The following is an 18,182-nucleotide window of genomic DNA, read 5'->3' on the forward strand; positions in this document are numbered from 1 at the left end:
TTCTCTATTGTTCTATTGCGTTGTTTTAAAGCTTTAATTTTTTTTCTCTCTTGTATATATCCCATTCTCCATTTTCTCAATAGTAAACTTTTATTTTCCTTCCTTTTCCTATCATACTCTTTCTCCTCTGCCTCATTGAAATCTTTTCTGGGTTAATCTTACTTCCTCCTGTTTACCTGCTTCCACGAAATAACATGTTTCTTGCTTAGCTTAATAATTCAATTCTCTTTCCTATTTATTACCTCCTAACGAATTCTTATATTTATTTCCCCTATATCTTTATCTCAATATCAGTTTGTGTTACCTTCCACAAGTCATTTATGCTTCACATATTCCCCGAAAGTATCTCCTCAATTATTTGTACACTGTCCTCGACGGATCAAATTAGAAATGAATATCTTCTTCTTATCTAATTCTTTACTTCCTTCCTACGTCTTTACTTCCTTCCGTCCACAAAAATCAACTTCCTTCTCGTTTACACTACGTCTTAAAGAGAGAATCTACTAGTATTTCGCCAAACTATCCACATGCAGATCTCTATCTTCCTCCTTGCTTTCTACTCTTTCCCCAGAACACATTTCGTTTGTAGAAGAGTTATTTTAGTTGTTACTTTCGTGTCTTTCCTTCATAATATTCTTTTACCTTCCTACGAAATTTGTTTTCGTTATCTAGTTGAGATACGTACAAGTTAAAAGTTTTATCTATGTGTATTTTGTTACCTTTCATACTCTTTGATTTCTGGACATTTAATACAACTAGATTTTTTTGTGGAGTTACTCTTTTTCTCTTTCGTTTACCCTTTATACAACTTCAAATGACTCACATGGTGCAAACCCAATGATTTTCCTCTTTTTGGATTAATCAATTCGACTGCATTATCATGAATTATTTTACTCGCTTCCTTTGTATATAGATAATAACTTTGTGTTCTTCCTTACGGCAGGTCTTGTCATCGAGGAAGCCTCGTCAGAGGGGTCCACCACATGAGCGTCTAGGGAAGAGATTCCAGTGGTTGTTTCCCGTTGCCTCCCACTGGTTATGATGAAATGATAATGAGGACAACACAACACCCAGTGCCTGAGCGGAGAAAATCTCTGACCCAGCGGGGAATCGAACCCGGGCCTCTTGGCGTGACAGTCCGCCGAGTTATCGTCAGCTATCGGGGCGGATTTGTATATAGAAACGAACTTATTTTCAACGCTGTAACCTCCCTATTGCTTGGTGCTAATTTTATTTGATGTCGAGGTTTTACTTTGGGTACTGGTGGGACTTCACTTCTAACTTGAATATTACTATTGGTGTTGTCAATGGCATACTATTCTCTCTCCGTTTCGTATAAATGAGCTAGATCTTTTACAATTCGGTCATCATCAGTTTTTGTACTACTGTCTATATTCACCGTTAATAACTCCTGTTCTTCATCATCTCTCGATTCCCAGTCAATTGAATCCCAGCATGCTGGTGTTTGTATGCGATTACCCCCTAAACCTACTTCAGACTCTTGTTGATCCAAACTAAGTCTATTTACATGTATAATTATATAATTAACTTCATTTTGAGTTTTAATCACTTGTCACTGGTCTTCGTACCGTTAATATCGTCAATTCTGCCTTTTACTTGGCTTTGGTGGCCTCAACTCGATTTCCTGTTCCGGTTCATTTCGCATGATTTGTCCTGCTGAAGTCTGATTTTCCCAACCTTTCTGTGTCCTAGGCTTCCCTTTCCACCTGAATAACTTGGATTTTGCTTCTGAAGACCTATAAATCTAACTGCCTCGTTTTCACGGAGATTATATCTCGAATCATAGTTACCACCGTAGTTTCTAGGACCAAATCCACAATTGTAATTCCGTGGCCCACCAAAACCATAATTATTATTTGACCTCTGTGAGTTTCCAAAACCATAGTTAGAATTATTAACCCCTGGGCGATTACCACTCTTTCCGAAAAGATTACCTCTTCCTACGTTTTTATTGCCGTTGTAACAATTATTAAAACACATACGGTTGCTGTTTTTCCCTCTAACATTGTTTTCTCTTACTGCACGTTGTTTCTTCGCGTCATCTTCACTGAAGATGAATTCAAGTTCTCTTAACATCCCTTTAAATGCTTCTATATTATCTAGTGATCTACCAGCGAATGACTGCAGATATGTAACGGTAACTTCATTGGGCACATACGTATCAGTTCCCCATCGCTGTGTGGATTACCTAAACACTGATTCCTCTTTGTCATTTCTTCAAAAAATCTAACTAGTTTCTTTTCTCCTGAATTTTCGAGTAACTATTTCTGTAACAATTCATACTTTATTCTGTTTTGGGTTTCCATAGACCAGTATCGCTCCAAGAATGTGGATTTAAATTTCTCATACGATTGACAGTTTGCAGCTACTCTCTGCATGGCTTTCGCTATTGCGGAGTCCATATCCCCACAAATGAAGTCAAGTTTATGTCTAAGTGGACAGTGCCCCGGTAAACCGATCTGGAATTGATTTATAAACGTGCGTGGGTGTAAACCGTTCCCGCTTCCTTTGTTATGTTGAATTTTATGTGAAAAGCGATCATTGTCAATTTTTTCTATTACCATCCAGCGCTTGTGTTTTCCCAACATTATCCGTTCCCTTCAACTGTGTCCTGTTTTCTTGTATTCGTTGTACTCTATTTGAGTCCTGAGATGACAGATTTACGTCCCATCTAGCATCGTATCTACGCAGTGGTGTGCAGTTATCTAAACCGTTCCGTTCCTCTTGTATCGGACTGAAAGATTCGGTCAAACTTCCCGCCACCTGATCAGTGTTTTATCTCAATATTTCATTCATATTGACCTCCGGTCTATAACCTGTTGTACTATAACTTGGAAATTGAGAAATTGGTACTTGTGTAGTCGCAGCTTGCTCTGTTCCCGCGTCACTAGCGTACGTTCGAAGGGTCGGCTGCCGCTCTGTTGGAATGCGCGCATTTACCGTTTCTCGCTCCATTGTCTGTTATGGTCGCACATTGCTTGCATCTCTCATCTGTGTTAACTGTTCTCTTCCCATCTTCTCCTGTTCCGTTTCGGTACTTATTGAAGCAACCTCTTGTGGATACACGACTGGAATATGACTTTTTGTGTTTCCGCTATTGCTACGGAAGATTTCACAACTGACTTGTTTACTTCTGGATTTCTGTCCATCACTGTTTCGGATGATACTACCGACTCCGTTGCCTCACTACTGCTCTCTGTACGGTTCTGGATACACTATTTCAGTTCTGTACGAAGTTGTTCATACTCTTTCCGATTTTTTGAGACGATGTTTTCAGTGCGTGTATCGAATCTTTTTAATGCGCCTCGCGTGACACGTTTTCTGACATTGAGCTCTTCCACGAATTGTTGCGCCTTACCAGACTTGTTACATGCTAAATTATCATCTCTTTGATTAACATTAGACACTGCATCCTGCACCTGGTCAACGTCAGAACGCATCGTTTTCTGGTCAGCCATTAACGATTGTACGAGGACTGGAAATTATATAGTGACAACTATTTATTCACAACCGATACAAAAGAGTTACATGTTTGCACCTGTTACTGTCCCTCAAAGTAGTCACCAGCGTTGTGCAGAACCCGTTGCCAGCGATGTGGAACGCGTAGTATACGTTTAGCAGAGCCTGTTCTGTTGATGGTACGAATGGAGCGGTCTACTGCCTGTCGAATGTTTGGAACAGCACTGAAGCGAATGCCACGAAGTGGTTCCTTCGTCTTCGGAGTCAAATCAGAGTCAGAAGGACTTAAGTCCGTGGAGTATGGTGGATGGTACAGTACTTCCCAGTCCCATCGACCGAACAGAGCAGCCACAGCTCGCGCTGTATGCGCTTGCGCATTGTCATGCAAAATGATGGGTGGGTTGCGTTCCTCCACGGCAGACCGTCAATGCACAGTTTTACTGCTCGTTTTTGGAGCATCACCTGTGACCAGCTTCGCGAAAGAAGCGGCACACGTTCTGCGCAACCCACCCACTGTCACAGACAGTTCTTTCTCCTACATCTTTAACATGGTTCACTGAAATCGTCTCTTTCTTTTTCATGTGTTTCGACGCGCTCCCGTTGAACATTGAATGACGATCGGCCTTGTGCCTCACCGCATCTCCGCATCTATAACTAAGTCTTCATCGACCAGGTCAAGTCAGTGCAGGGCAGGCATATCGCGATTAATTGTGTGGATAACCTCTATTATTATGCGTTTTAGTTATTCTCGTCTAGTGCGATGGATACAAGGTGGGGAGGGAAGGTGGAATTTATTAGTAGGTTGTCCATTTCGTCATATATCTCAAAAAAATGGTTCAAAATGGCTCTCAGCACTATGGGACTTAACATCTTAGGTCATCAGTCCCCTAGAACTACTTAAACCTAACTAACCTAAGGACATCACACAACACCCAGCCATCACGAGGCAGGGAAAATCCCTGACCCCGCCGGGAATCGAACCCGGGAACCCGGGCGTGGGAAGCGAGAACGCTACCGCACGACCACGAGATGCGGGCTCATATATCTCCTCGTAGTTGTCATATACGTTGTGTGCTATTATCAGGAGCGGGTATATGTAATTGTATATTGCTTTGGTCGGGGGACGTGGTCTTTGGATGAGTAGGGGGAACATCTCTAGTCTGTTTTAGATTACGTGACGTATGTATCTGTCACGAAGGTTGGCAAGTCCTGTTTACAGGGGAAAGACCTCCACTACAATGTACACCTCTGTTCAGGGAGTAGCCAAGGGGGTTCAATGTACAGTACTAGGCCGTGTGACAGTTGCTGGAAGTTCATGCTTTGCTTCTTTATATTAATATAAATATGTTGTATACTGGGCGCTTTTATTAAGGGATATATAACGTTGCCTATACAGTTTTATGTCTAGTCTCCATCCAGTTTTCCATTGCTAGTGTCTGTGAATAGTCAACATTGTTGGTGCTTGTAGTTAGCGATTTCTAAAGGTTTCCTTAAGGATCGTCCATCATAGAATCGGGTAAGTACTTGAATGAAATTTAATGAAATTCATTTTTATAGCCTGTAATTAGTAGTACGGGTCCAAATAAATCTCATACTGCAGGGTGCCAACACCTTTAATTATATTTTGCTTATTTATAGGTCTTAACAGCCCATTCCAATTACTATAAGTGTCTGGTTGGTATTAAGTTCTTTGTATATGTTTCCTCTCACCTGAAGAAGCAGTTTTACATATTTGAAATTAAATTCCCTTCTGCTATTGCCATTGTTGGTATGTGCACCAATTGTTTGCTTGGTATGGGCCAAAGGACTGAAAACTGCGTCTTAAATTTCTTGGAATTATTGAGTTTATAACTTATTCGCTGCGGAATTAAATAAAATATTTCGTTATAGGCATTCTCAACGTATGACATATCATCTAAGCAGAGACACCTGCCTGAAGATCTACCTACTGCAGTTAAACGTGTAAATAATGGTCTTTCAAAGAACGCTGCAGCCAAAAAATACATCCCAAGAGCGACAATTCAGTTTGATATGAAACAGGATGTTATAAAAACAAGTCGAGGAGCATAGCCAATCCTTTCTGAAAACCAGAGGACACTCTGGTGAAATGGATGATTGACAAATGCAATAAGGGTTTTCCCAGACGTGGACAAGACATCATCCTAACTCTAAAGGAGTTTCTAGAAATAAACGAGAGGGAAAATCCTTTAAAAAAATACACCTGGAGTTGGTTGGTATCGAGCGTTTCTTCGTAGACACGCAGAGATAACACATAGAAATAGTGAAGCTGTGACAGCAGGTAGTAGCTGTGTGAGTGAGAAGCGCATTCGTAATTGGCTCACACAAATTAGTCAGTGCCTTAACGATGAAAGTCTTTTATGTATTACAGGACACAACAACAGTATTTAATGACGAAGAGACATATTTTTCATTTAATTCAAGAAGCAGTAAAATGTCTGGACCAAGGCACCTTAAAAATGTGTATGAAATCGAAAGAAGAAAGATCAAGACGTCAATTACAGTCTTTATTTTCTGCATTAGAATTGATGGTCCCAGCAATGGTAGTTTTTCCTTATCAGAGCATTCCTAAGGATATTCTGCATTCTGTTCCGGGTTCCATTCTACTCCGGATTCATCGGGTACTGGTCGTAGTGAGAGGGCTAGATGAGAGCCGAAGTTTTATATGAGTATATTGGCAATATATTTGCTTCATTTATCACAAACAATAATATAAAATCCCCAATAATACTTTTTGTTGACTGCCAAACAAATCACTTCACGTGTCAAGTGTGATTTGTGCACCCAGATTGGAATTGTAATTGTAGCTCTTTATCCTAATGCCACCTGCATTACACAATCTGCAGGCGAGGGAGCATTTAGACCAATTAAAGAAGTGGGGAGAAGAGGAGTTGTTGAGTAGCGGAACAATTATCCTGAAAAAGACATGACTAAGAGTCAGTTCTGTCCTCTCTTGAAAGCTGTCTTCGACAAACATGTGAAACCAGAGAACGTAAACAGTTGTTTCTGTGCCTCTGGTCCAGTCCATTGGAATGCAGACGCAGTGACTTCATAAAATATCTTGGCAGTTCAAATGTTGGACTTGTGACAACAAAATCAAATGAATTGGGCGAAATACGCCAGTTAGATATTGAAACTTATATGGTTGGAAATGAGTTATTGCAAAAGTTTGACAACATAGAAAATGAATGTACAGAGGAACATAGACATGAATTCTACATTTTCTTTCGTATGTGGAATGAAGTATTTAATAAAAGCATCCCACAAACTGTTCAAATGGTTCAAATGGCTCTGAGCACGATGGGACTTAACATCTGAGGTCATCAGTCCCCTTGAACTTAGAATTACTTAAACGTAACTAACCTAAGGATATCACACACATCCATGCCCGAGACAAGATTCGAACCTGCGACCGTAGCGATCGCGCGGTTCCAGACTGAAGCGCTTAGAACCGCTTGGCCACATCGGCCGGCCCCACAAACTCTATCACCTTTGGTTCAAGAAGGTAGAGTAGTGACTGACGAGGAGAAACAGCGATGTATCTGCACTGCTAATGAAACCACTATCGTCATAGGGACTACTGTTACAGCCCCAAATGTAAGTGAAATAATAATCCAGGGTCCAATCCGTCTTTTATAGCCAGAGGGGAAGAGGATCTTACTGTAACACAAAACAGTGCAGCTGAAATGGAAGAAGCCACTTTACCAGGTGTAAATTCTTATACAATATGAGATAACTGTACACCAAATCAGGGCACCTTTACCAGTGTAGCACAAGTTGCTTCTTACTCTGGAAAATCATACATACCCCCACAATTACATGAAATTTTGGAGTGGCTTGAATGACCTGTGGGAAAAAGAAAGCGAGAAATACAACAACTTCCTTTTGTTCATCAAGTGAAGCCTGGAAAATAATTCAGGAAGAAAAGGCCTACTAATAACTGTACAGAAATGGGCGCAGTAAGTATGAAATCCTGTAATGAAGGCCTTTGTTATATGTGTGCTAGAAATGCCAGGCCACATAACGAAGACTCACTAAAGTGATCCATGCGTAACAAACTTTTCCACGAAGAACGTGTCCTAAAAAGTTATCAGGTACATATACCGGAAGCTGAAGAGGATAAAGAGCTATTCTTTTGTCGCCCGTGTTCCAAAGTGAATAAGAGAGATTCGAATGATTGTGTAATATGTGAGGAGACTGAATAAATAATCGAATTGCTTCTTTTGCCATTAATATCTTCGTTCTGTCGAAGCTGCCAAAAACTGTACAGTGTAGTGCCAATTACTGCACCTTATCTGCCAACAACCATGATTTTGGGATTGTTATTTCATTTAGTAAAAAAATCTTTAAAAAGAATAAAGCCTTTGATTAAAACAACTCAGCATGTAATTATTCATTTTTAATTTTTGCTACTAGTCACTTTAGTATTTTATGTTTAATCTAGCATAATACAACGCGTTTCGAACATGTTTGTTCATCTTCAGGCGTTTATACATAAATTCATACATACAGAGAAATGTTACTTAAAAACAAAAAGTCTTAAACTAGATTAATCTAGAACACTCCTTCCATTGTTTTTTTACTGTAGCTTCTGGTGTGGCATTTGGGAGGGGGGAGGAGGGGGGCAGTGGATGGCTAGAAATCGAAATCAGTAATGTCTTCTGCTAGTTTTCTTCCTTGTGGTTGACTATGTACGATGTCACAGCCTGTACAGGATGCAGATAGATTTGCATCAGTTATGTGCTACGAAAATAGTGTGAAAGGCTTTTATATGACAGTTGATCACTTACGATTTCACCATCTTGCTGTTTCACTTGCATCACTGGTGTAATGGCGGAGCTGTTGATGACATTACACTATTACACATTGTATTCTGTCACTGACTGCCAACGTAATTCACTGCACAAATTGCTTCGACGTTATGCACACAACACAAGATCCACTGTAACATGTGAGTCTGTATCGATTATCAAGGATTTGCATCGATATTCTTGGTACTGAGAGATATGTAGTCAATTATTTACATTGACGTATCTTGAATCTTGCATGGGGGCTTATTTAATTATTAATGAAAATACTTTTTAATTTTCTGTCGCTGTATGTCCGATTACGCTGTTTCGTAAACGGCTGGCCCTGACTAGTTCTTGTACGCAATCTGACTGCATGTAACAACCACAAAGAATGAAATGAAAATTTCAGTTAATACAATTAATTAATTAAGTCCCCAGCAACTATAAAACCTACGAAACCAACAAAGCACAAGTGTAGCTGTTCTGTATGTGGTAGTATGACTCAACGCACATCTGGCACGGTTCTTCTTCAACAAGACAAGAATTTTTAAATACCAATTATACTGACGTGATAAAAGAAAATTACAAATACTATAATTGTGCAAGAAAACCAAAATTACACTCTAATACAAGAACACACGCCAGATGCTTTGTTGACTGAACCTGTAATGACACATTATTCAGGTCACTGAAAGAATAAAAGAATAAAAGAAAATACCTCCATATATATTGACGAAATGCACTCTGACCATTACAATATCTCCATTAGAACAACATCTGCTATCTCTCCCATCAAACCACTGCATAAAACATGGAACAACACTCTCCGCTACCACATCTCACTCTTGACTTCACGACAAGCAGTGTCCACCACAACTTCTCGGTAAGAACTGCTTGCCGCTACGTCTCAATAAGCACTGCCAGTGGAGGCGGCGGAACAATACTCTCTGGCGCGATTTCTGGCGCTGTGGCCCAGTGTAGCCACCTTTCATATGCCCTGCCTCCACGGGCTAGAATTTGATGGTATTTTTGCCAGCATTGGTGGTGAAAATACCACCAAATTCGTCAAAAAAAAATACAGACAAAAATAAAAGATAATATTAATACGTAAATATCATATAACTAGATAAAATTTTGGCTTTGCACTGACCATTCAATAGCCTAATATATAAAATACACTAAGCAATACAAATTCTTTCATACATGTGACTTTACATAATAGTTTACACAAATATCATGTGGTTAAACAATTCAATCGATAGCGTCAGCAATGACGAATATGAGCAGGTAAGAGTCTTATAACTTTTCACAAACAGTAATACACAAAAAATCAGTTTATACAAATTTTCACAACAAGTAGTTGACAGTTCCAGCAGTAGCACCCAGCACTGTTGAATAGGTGCTGACAGCAACAAGTGACATCATCTCAGTAGAAGCATTCCATCGGTGGCACCCAGCATTGTGGAATAGGTGCAGACACCATCAGGTGACATCATTTCAGTAGAAGCAGTCCATCAGTGGCACCCAGCATTGTGGAACAGGTGCAGACACCATCGGGTGACATCATTTCACCAGAAGCAGTTCATCAGTGGCACCCAGCATTGTGGAGTAGGTTCAGACTCCAACAGGTGACATCATTTCAGTAGAAGCAGTCCATCAATGGCACCCAGCAATGTTGAGTAGGTGCAGACACCATCAAGTGACATTATGTCAGTAGAAGCAGTTCCATCAGTGGCACCCAGTAATGTTGAACAGGTGCAGACAGCAATAAGTGACATCATTTCAGTAGAAGCAGTCCATCAGTGGCACCCAGCAATGTTGAACAGGTGCTACAGCAACAAGTGACACCATTTCAGTAGAAGCAGTTCCATCAGTGGCACCCAGTAATGTTGAACAGGTGCTACAGCAACAAGTGACACCATTTCAGTAGAAGCAGTTCCATCAGTGGCACCCAGCAATGTTGAGCAGGTGCAGACATCAGTCCATAATATTCACTATCACTAATCACACTGTTGATCAGAGTTTATCAGCAGAAATGAAACATGTCCTAGTGGCACCAACCACGTAGAAAAAGTGCAAGTAACAGTCCATAATATTCACTATCACTAATTAGACAGTTCATCAGCAGTAATTAAACATTTCCAGGTGGCACCCATTATGTTGAACAAGTGCAGGTAACAGTCCATAATATTCACTATCACTAATCAGACAGTTCATCAGCAGAAATTAAACATTTCTAAGTGTCACACATCAATTTTAACAGGTGCAGGTGTGAACAACAGTTTGAATGCACACACAATTGCTTTTACAAAATTATTATCAATGCTCTTACACTAAACATACAAATCATAACAAACACACAAATGATGTCAGATAATTGTCATATTAACTATTACAAGTACACAAACATCAGTAAACCTATAATATTTATGAGTGTCAGTGCAAGCTACTACAAACAAATAAAATAATATTTAGGAGATAGGTGGGTAGGATTAGGAAAGGAAAACACACAAAACACATTCACTCATCTTTCATCCACATTAAGTACTACAGTGTAATTGGATAGTGTTAACTGTGTGAATCCACTTCTGTCAAAATTTCATGTTCATCATGTGTATCAAGTAGTAGTGACAGCAATGTATAACAGTCAATAATAGTTAAGTCAACGTCATAGTCATCATGACAAGACCAATGTTTGCCAAGCCAGATCAAAATGTACGGTTGCTGAACAACTGTCAGTGTGCCAAGATATGCAACTTCCTCTCTCCAAAAAAAAAAGTACATACTGCTTAGTGATTTAACAAAGTGTGTGTAGCCAATCTTCCTTCCATTTTAGTGTTCTAGTCTGCTATCTTCATCCTCCTAGTTCCATATAGACCAACAACAAAAAAAAAAAATATGCACCTCACTTATTTTACCTCTTATACACCATAACTCCAATCAACTTCATATAATCTCAATACCTCCATAATACCTCTTCAATACGTCGATACATATAAACCTTATTGCCAGTATCATTTCACTTCCATAACAACTCTTTCCTCTAGTCAGTCTCCTCGATCGAGTACAGATAAAATCCTAATGCAAACCTCGTCATCCCATACAATCCGAAGACACACTGTCAACACACAACCTCTGTGTAATCCATCTGACCAAAATCTTCTACTCATTATGAATTATAAACAAAGAATGCATACATGACCTCTAACAGACTTAGTTCGAATAACTCTCAGTAATTAAGTACGATTACGGAGTGTGAATGATCCTAATATTTCACAGTGTGTACACCACTTCAAGAATTATGGCAAACAGAAGCAAACATGTGGAGTATTTCTTGTGTCAAGTGTCACTTCCTATTTCAATTGCTCACGAAAAATGCAGTGTAATAACTGTGTTGGTATGTCATGTCGTTAGCTTCCTCCCTATTGGCATACATTTATACAGCTTTCATAAAACCTCCAGCTCATGTGACTTCTATGAAGTTTCTTGTACTAATGTCATTCGTCGAATTATAGCAGTTCATTTTCTTATCTTAAAAATATAAAGCACTGAGCGTAAGCAAAACAATCAATAGCGAGTAAATATACCAGTAGTGAACAGAATGTCAACAAGTGGATGCAGCACAATTCTTACAACGAGGCTCTGCCAAGCGAACAATCTGTAACTAATACCATAGTGTAACCTAAACTCTATGTTCGTACACAGTACAACAGCATTTCTATATACAAAATTAAAGAGTAGTTGTGACAACAAACAGAAATGTATAAATATGCAATCCATATGCATAGCAGCAAACATATCTTACGTAATAAACAGGTCATCAGCATCGTATAACCGTAAGCAAATAAATGTTCACATGTAATCTTAATAAATAAACATGAAGGCGCAAGCAAATAAGTAACATGAAGGCGCAAGCAGATAAATCACAAAGTATAACTTACATACCTAACCACATCAGCACAATTAATCAGTTGACAATTATAATTTAAATAAATAGGCACAGCAGGCACATAATTAAGAAATATTACATCAGTGAAAAAGCAGTGCAGCCAAGCGATGCATAATATACACAAGTTACAACCCAGTTCATTAATAATCATTGTCAAAATCAGTTAACGTACGCAAGCACGTCGCTTCACAAGTAATTTCATTAAACATGTAATTAGCACAAAGTATGAATCACGTAATCGCGAGCAGCAAATTACGTCTAAAGTACGTACCTAAGTGGAAATATGTTACCTGAAAAATAAACTCAATAAATAATTACCTTTTTAGTTTATTACTTTCTTCTTCGAAATGACATTTTTTCTGAAATTTTCTCGATAGCAAGTCGTCTTAACGTCGGACACGCACAGAATTTACCTGAAGTTCTTAAATATTTTATAGAACCGTATCCTGAAAAATACTGAATGTTAATAACAGAATTCATCAAGTCACTATAGTTTTATACTGAATTTAGTTGGAGAAATTAGACTGTGTATTTATTTACGGCTGTCAGTGCATTCGCACTGAGCGCTCGATCAGCTGTAGGCGCCTGACGTAGGAAGTGATTGTTTGCGGTCAACGACTGCCTTGTGCGGCGCGCAGACTTGACTGTTGCTTTGAGTATATGCCGCCGCCAAAACACAGCGCGGTATCCTTGTACTCTCCGTGTTTTTACATACAACTGTTAGTTTCTCAAAAGTATGTCATTCTACAAAAATTTTTCAAAAGTATATCATTCCACAAAAATTTTAACGTTAGATATATGATGTATTCCCTTAGAGCGTCGTGATTTAAGAGTTTCTACTTCTACAGTGTTATCATGAATAATTTTGCGAATTCTATATGGGCCGTTATAAAGCAGAAAAAATTTGCGACACAAGCCTTTTCCTTTGTGAGACAGTCGATGAGACTTAATTAACACTTTCTGACAAACTGACAAGATTTTTAAACGACCAGGACGCTTAGCTGATTTCTCTCTTCTAGCAGCCGCAGATGCAATATTTTGTAGAGCCAGGTTGACAACTTCAGAATGCCGCAGTTTCCGTGTAGGCGGCAAAGGAACGATTTCAGAAATGCGATTTGTCGGTGCTTTGTTTTTTAATATCAGTATAGGCGGTAAAGAAGTTGAATCATTAGGGAGTTCATTCAGAATGTTTTGAAAAATATGAAGATACGGATCCCACGTTCTGTGATTCTGATGACAATAAAGACGACACAATTTATTGATTTCCTTCATCCATCTCTCTGAAGCGTTAGATTGAGGGTGAAAAAGTGAAATGAAAATTGGTTTAATTTTACGACGCCGTAGAGTACGAAGCCAAATTTTAGAACGAAACTGTGATCCATTATCTGATATAACCTTATCAACATGACCCACTTCTTTAAGAAAATGGTTAATGAAAGCATTAGATACTGAACGAGCTGTTGCTTTGCGTAACAGTGTAAAACACACATATTTTGATGTCAACTCCACTGCTACGAAAATGTACGCAAAACCATTAGTAGATCGAACCACTGGACCGAACAAATCAACTGCAGCCATGTCCTCTAATTTTGCTGGAATGATAGGAAACAACGGTGCTCTGTGAGAAACTGTCGGCGGCTTAGCCTTTTGACATAATTTGCATTTGGCAAGAACAAATCGAATACGTTTTTCCATATTATTGAAGTAGCAATTTTCTCGTAATTTATGAAAGCATTTTCTGGGACCAAAGTGTGCATAACTGAAATGCGTATACCAAATCAGCTTATTAACCCACTCATCAGGAATACAAACTAACCAAACAGAGTTGTCGACCGATTTTCGTTTGAAAAGAACTTTCCAGATAGATCGCAAAAACGAGGTATGACCAAATTGTCCAGTCTAACAAAGCGTCTAAGAAAATTACAGACACCAAGGAAACTACGAACATTACGTTTTGTGGTAGGAACAGCGTAGTTACGAATAGCGTCTAATTTTTCTGGATCAGGAAGAATACCTTCTGTAGAAATAATGTGACCGAGAAATTTCACCTGAGAACGACCAAATTCAGATTTTTCTAAGTTCACCGTAATGCCAACTCTTGCAAAAATATGTAATAATGAATCCAAAATTTTGTTGTGCTCACTCCAAGAATGTTTAGCAATAAGAATGTCGTCAACATATGAAGTAATATTGTCACGAAGATAAACAGGTAAAATTTCATTTAAACTACGAATGAATGCTGATGAAGATAAAGTCCAAACGGTAATTTACGAAATCACTTTTAGGTAAAATAGTCATATCAGGTTATTGTTTACTACTGTCTAGATAGATTGATAGTCGAAGAGTTGTTTGACAGATGCAAAGAATAGTGAAAGAGTAGGCAGCAGTGCAGAAAACTAAAAGAGAAATAGCACCACTACAGCTCGGGGCCCTATGCTCGCTACGGCACATATTCACTTAGAGTAGTGAATCCCCTGAGGACTCTAATAGCTGCACATAAATTCTAGTTTGTGACTTTGTGGCACATCTGGCGGAAGTGCGTACGTAAATTGATCTAACCATGAACATGGATGTATCTCATTCTTAGAATTACGAAAGATCTTAAATTTCCGAACAGTCAAAAAGTGTTTATAGTCAAAGTTTTCGCCTCGTGGCGACAAAGACCTACCGCGTCTGTCCCAGTCCCAATGCCGATTATTGTCAAGTTCGTGCGCCTGGCGCTCTCTTGTTGCATCCCGTAAATGAAACAAATTATTTTCTTCAAACCCCTCTGATATCTGTGATTCTAAATTTCTTTTGCCGTCTTTTCCTACGATTTCGCCTTCAATTTGTTTGACTTGCTTTTTTAATGCCTCAAATTCCCTTTTCACGCGTTCATTAAATTTTCCCTGATTTTCAACATGTTTACTTATGCTCTGGTACTCTTCGGTTTCTGAAAATGGCAATGGAGCTGTGTCATCTGAATCTCTGTCCCCATTTAAACTAAGATTTGTCAATTTATCTGAAATTTCCTCAACTCTTTCCGATGAGTCACCTATTTTTTCTTTCTGTTTATTTACGTTTTCCGTAAGTGTCGCGACTCGGGTTTCGGTATTGTCACATTTAGTAGTTAACTGTTCACACTGTTGCGTTAAGTTATTTATTCTGTCATTTGGTACGGATTCCTCGATTCTCTCAAATATTTCTTCCTTATCTTTTGCACGTTGTAAATTTAACTCTGAAAATTTCTGTACTGTCACGCGATCTCTTTCCTCCTGTTCTCTATCCTGTTCCCTTTGTCTAATCTCTACTGCAACTAATCTATTATTGTGAGCATTCAAAATCGGTTGTACTTCTTCTCTGATTTCTTTCTTTAATTCATCTTTCATATTTTTGAAACATGTCCCTATTCGTGAATCTATCCGTGTTTCCATTGTTCCCATCTCAGTTTTAATTGTTCCTATATCAGTTTTAATTTCAGATCACAACGTTCCCATCTCTGTTTTAAACTTAGATTCCAACTGTGATCCCAGATTTAATATTGCACCCATCAACTGCTCCATGTTAGCCGGTTCGAAATTCTTTTCGCCACTAACATTTCCCGCAAAACTAATTTCCTTCTGCATAGCCATAAAGCTATCTGTGTTCGATACTATTTCAGAATCTTGTATCGTTAATCTCGTATTCTGTGAATTTTCTGATTGAGAAAAATTTTGAAATGGTTCCGGACTATTTTCCCGACTTATTACAATGTTTTCCACTTCATTATCCATCATATTGTTTTCCTCTGTTGGCGAATTCGCCATGTGAACAATTTCGTTATTCTCACTATTCATCATTTTTGCCTTCTTCATCGATCGCGTAATCATTTACAAAAAACAAAACTCGTCACTGTACGAAAATTCCACACAATGACTCTTTATCTCCAACAATACCATTTACATGAAAAGTTTCCTCAAACACGATTAATCGAACAATTGAAATAATTGCACTAAATTGTCAAACCCGTAGACAAGACAACACACAAAAAAAAAAATTTGAAAAATATCATTAGAAGAATGCCAATTACCAAATCTACACATGCAATATAGACTACAATTACTAAACTACAAATTACTACAACAATACTACTGTCTACTATTTTTGGAATCAGAAGAATTCCAAGGGACGATCCGAAGCAGCGGTCGCCACGTGCATGGGGGCTTATTTTAAATATTAATGAAAATTTTTTTTTGTATCTGTAAGTCCGATTACGCAAGTCTCGTAAACGGCTGGCCCTGACTAGTTCTTGTACGCAATCTGACTGCATGTAACAACCAGAAAGAATGAAATGAAAATTTCAGTTAATACAATTAATTAATTAAGTCCCCAGCAACTATAAAACCTACGCCACGTGCATGGGGGCTTAATTAAATTTTTATGAAAATATTTTTACTGTAGCTGTCTGTCCGATTACGCAAGTCTCGTAAACGGCTGGCCCTGACTAGTTTTAGTACGCAATCTGACTGCTTAGAATGACAACAAGAATGTAAGAAAATTTTCGTTAACACAGTTAATTAATTAAGTCCCCAGCAACTATAAAACCTACGAAACCAACAAAGCACAAGTGTAGCTGTTCTGTGTGTGGTAGTGTGACTCAACGCACATCTGGCACGGTTCTTCTTCAACAAGACAAGCAATTTTAAATACCATTTATACTGACGTGATAAAAGAAAATTAGAAATACTATAATTGTGCAAGAAACCCAGAATTACACTCTAATACAAGAACACACGCCAGATGCTTTGTTGACTGAACCTGTAATGAAGCATTATTCTGGTCACACAAATAATAAGAAAATAAAGAACAGTAGTTAGTTACCTTAATTTATATTGACGAAAAGCACTCTGACCATACCAATATCTCCATTGGAATAACATCTGCTATCTCTCCCATCAAATCACTGCATAAACATGGAACAACACCCTCCACTACCACATCTCACTCTGACTTCACGACAAGCAGTGTCCACCACAACTTCTTGGTAAGAACTGCCTGCCGCTACGTCTCAATAAGCACTGCCAGTGGAGGCGGCGGAACAATACTCTCTGGCGCGATTTTTGGCGCTGTGGCCCAGTGTAGCCACCTTTCATATGCCCCTCCTCCACGGGCTAGAATTTGATGGTATTTTTGCCAGCATTGGTGGTGAAAATACCACCAAATTCGTCAAAAAAAATACAGATAAAAATAAAAGATAATATTAATACGTAAGTATCATATAACTAGATAAAATTTTGGCTTTGCACTGACCTTACAATAGCCTAATATATAAAATACAGTAAGGAATACAAATTCTTTCATACATATGACTTTACATAATAGTTTACCGAAATATCATGTGGTTAAACAATTCAATCGATAGCGTCAGCAATGACGAATATGAGCAGGTAAGAGTCTTATAACTTTTCACAAACAGTAATACACAAAAAATCAGTTTATACAAATATTCACATAAAATGTTTTCATAACAAGTGGTTGACAGTTCCAGCAGTAACACCCAGCAATGTTGAGTAGGTGCAGACACCATCAGGTGACATCATTTCAGTAGAAGCAGTCCATCAGTGGCACCCAGCATTGTGGAACAGGTGCAGACTCCAACAGGTGACATCATTTCAGTAGAAGCAGTCCATCAGTGGCACCCAGCAATGTTGAGTACGTGCAGACTCCAAGAAGTAACATCATTTCAGTAGAAGCAGTTCCATCTGTGGTACCCAGCAATGAGGTTTTATAGTTGCTGGGGACTTAATTAATTAACTGTGTTAACGAAAATTTTCTTACATTCTTTGTTGTCATTCTAAGCAGTCAGATTGCGTACTAATACTAGTCAGGGCCAGCCGTTTACGAGACTTGCGTAATCGGACTTACAGCTACTAAAAAATATTTGCATTATTTTTATTTAATTAAGCCCCCATGCACGTGCATGGGGG

The sequence above is a fragment of the Schistocerca cancellata genome, chromosome 7 (genome assembly GCF_023864275.1).
Source record: "Schistocerca cancellata isolate TAMUIC-IGC-003103 chromosome 7, iqSchCanc2.1, whole genome shotgun sequence".
Classification (NCBI taxonomy): Eukaryota; Metazoa; Arthropoda; class Insecta; order Orthoptera; family Acrididae; genus Schistocerca; species Schistocerca cancellata.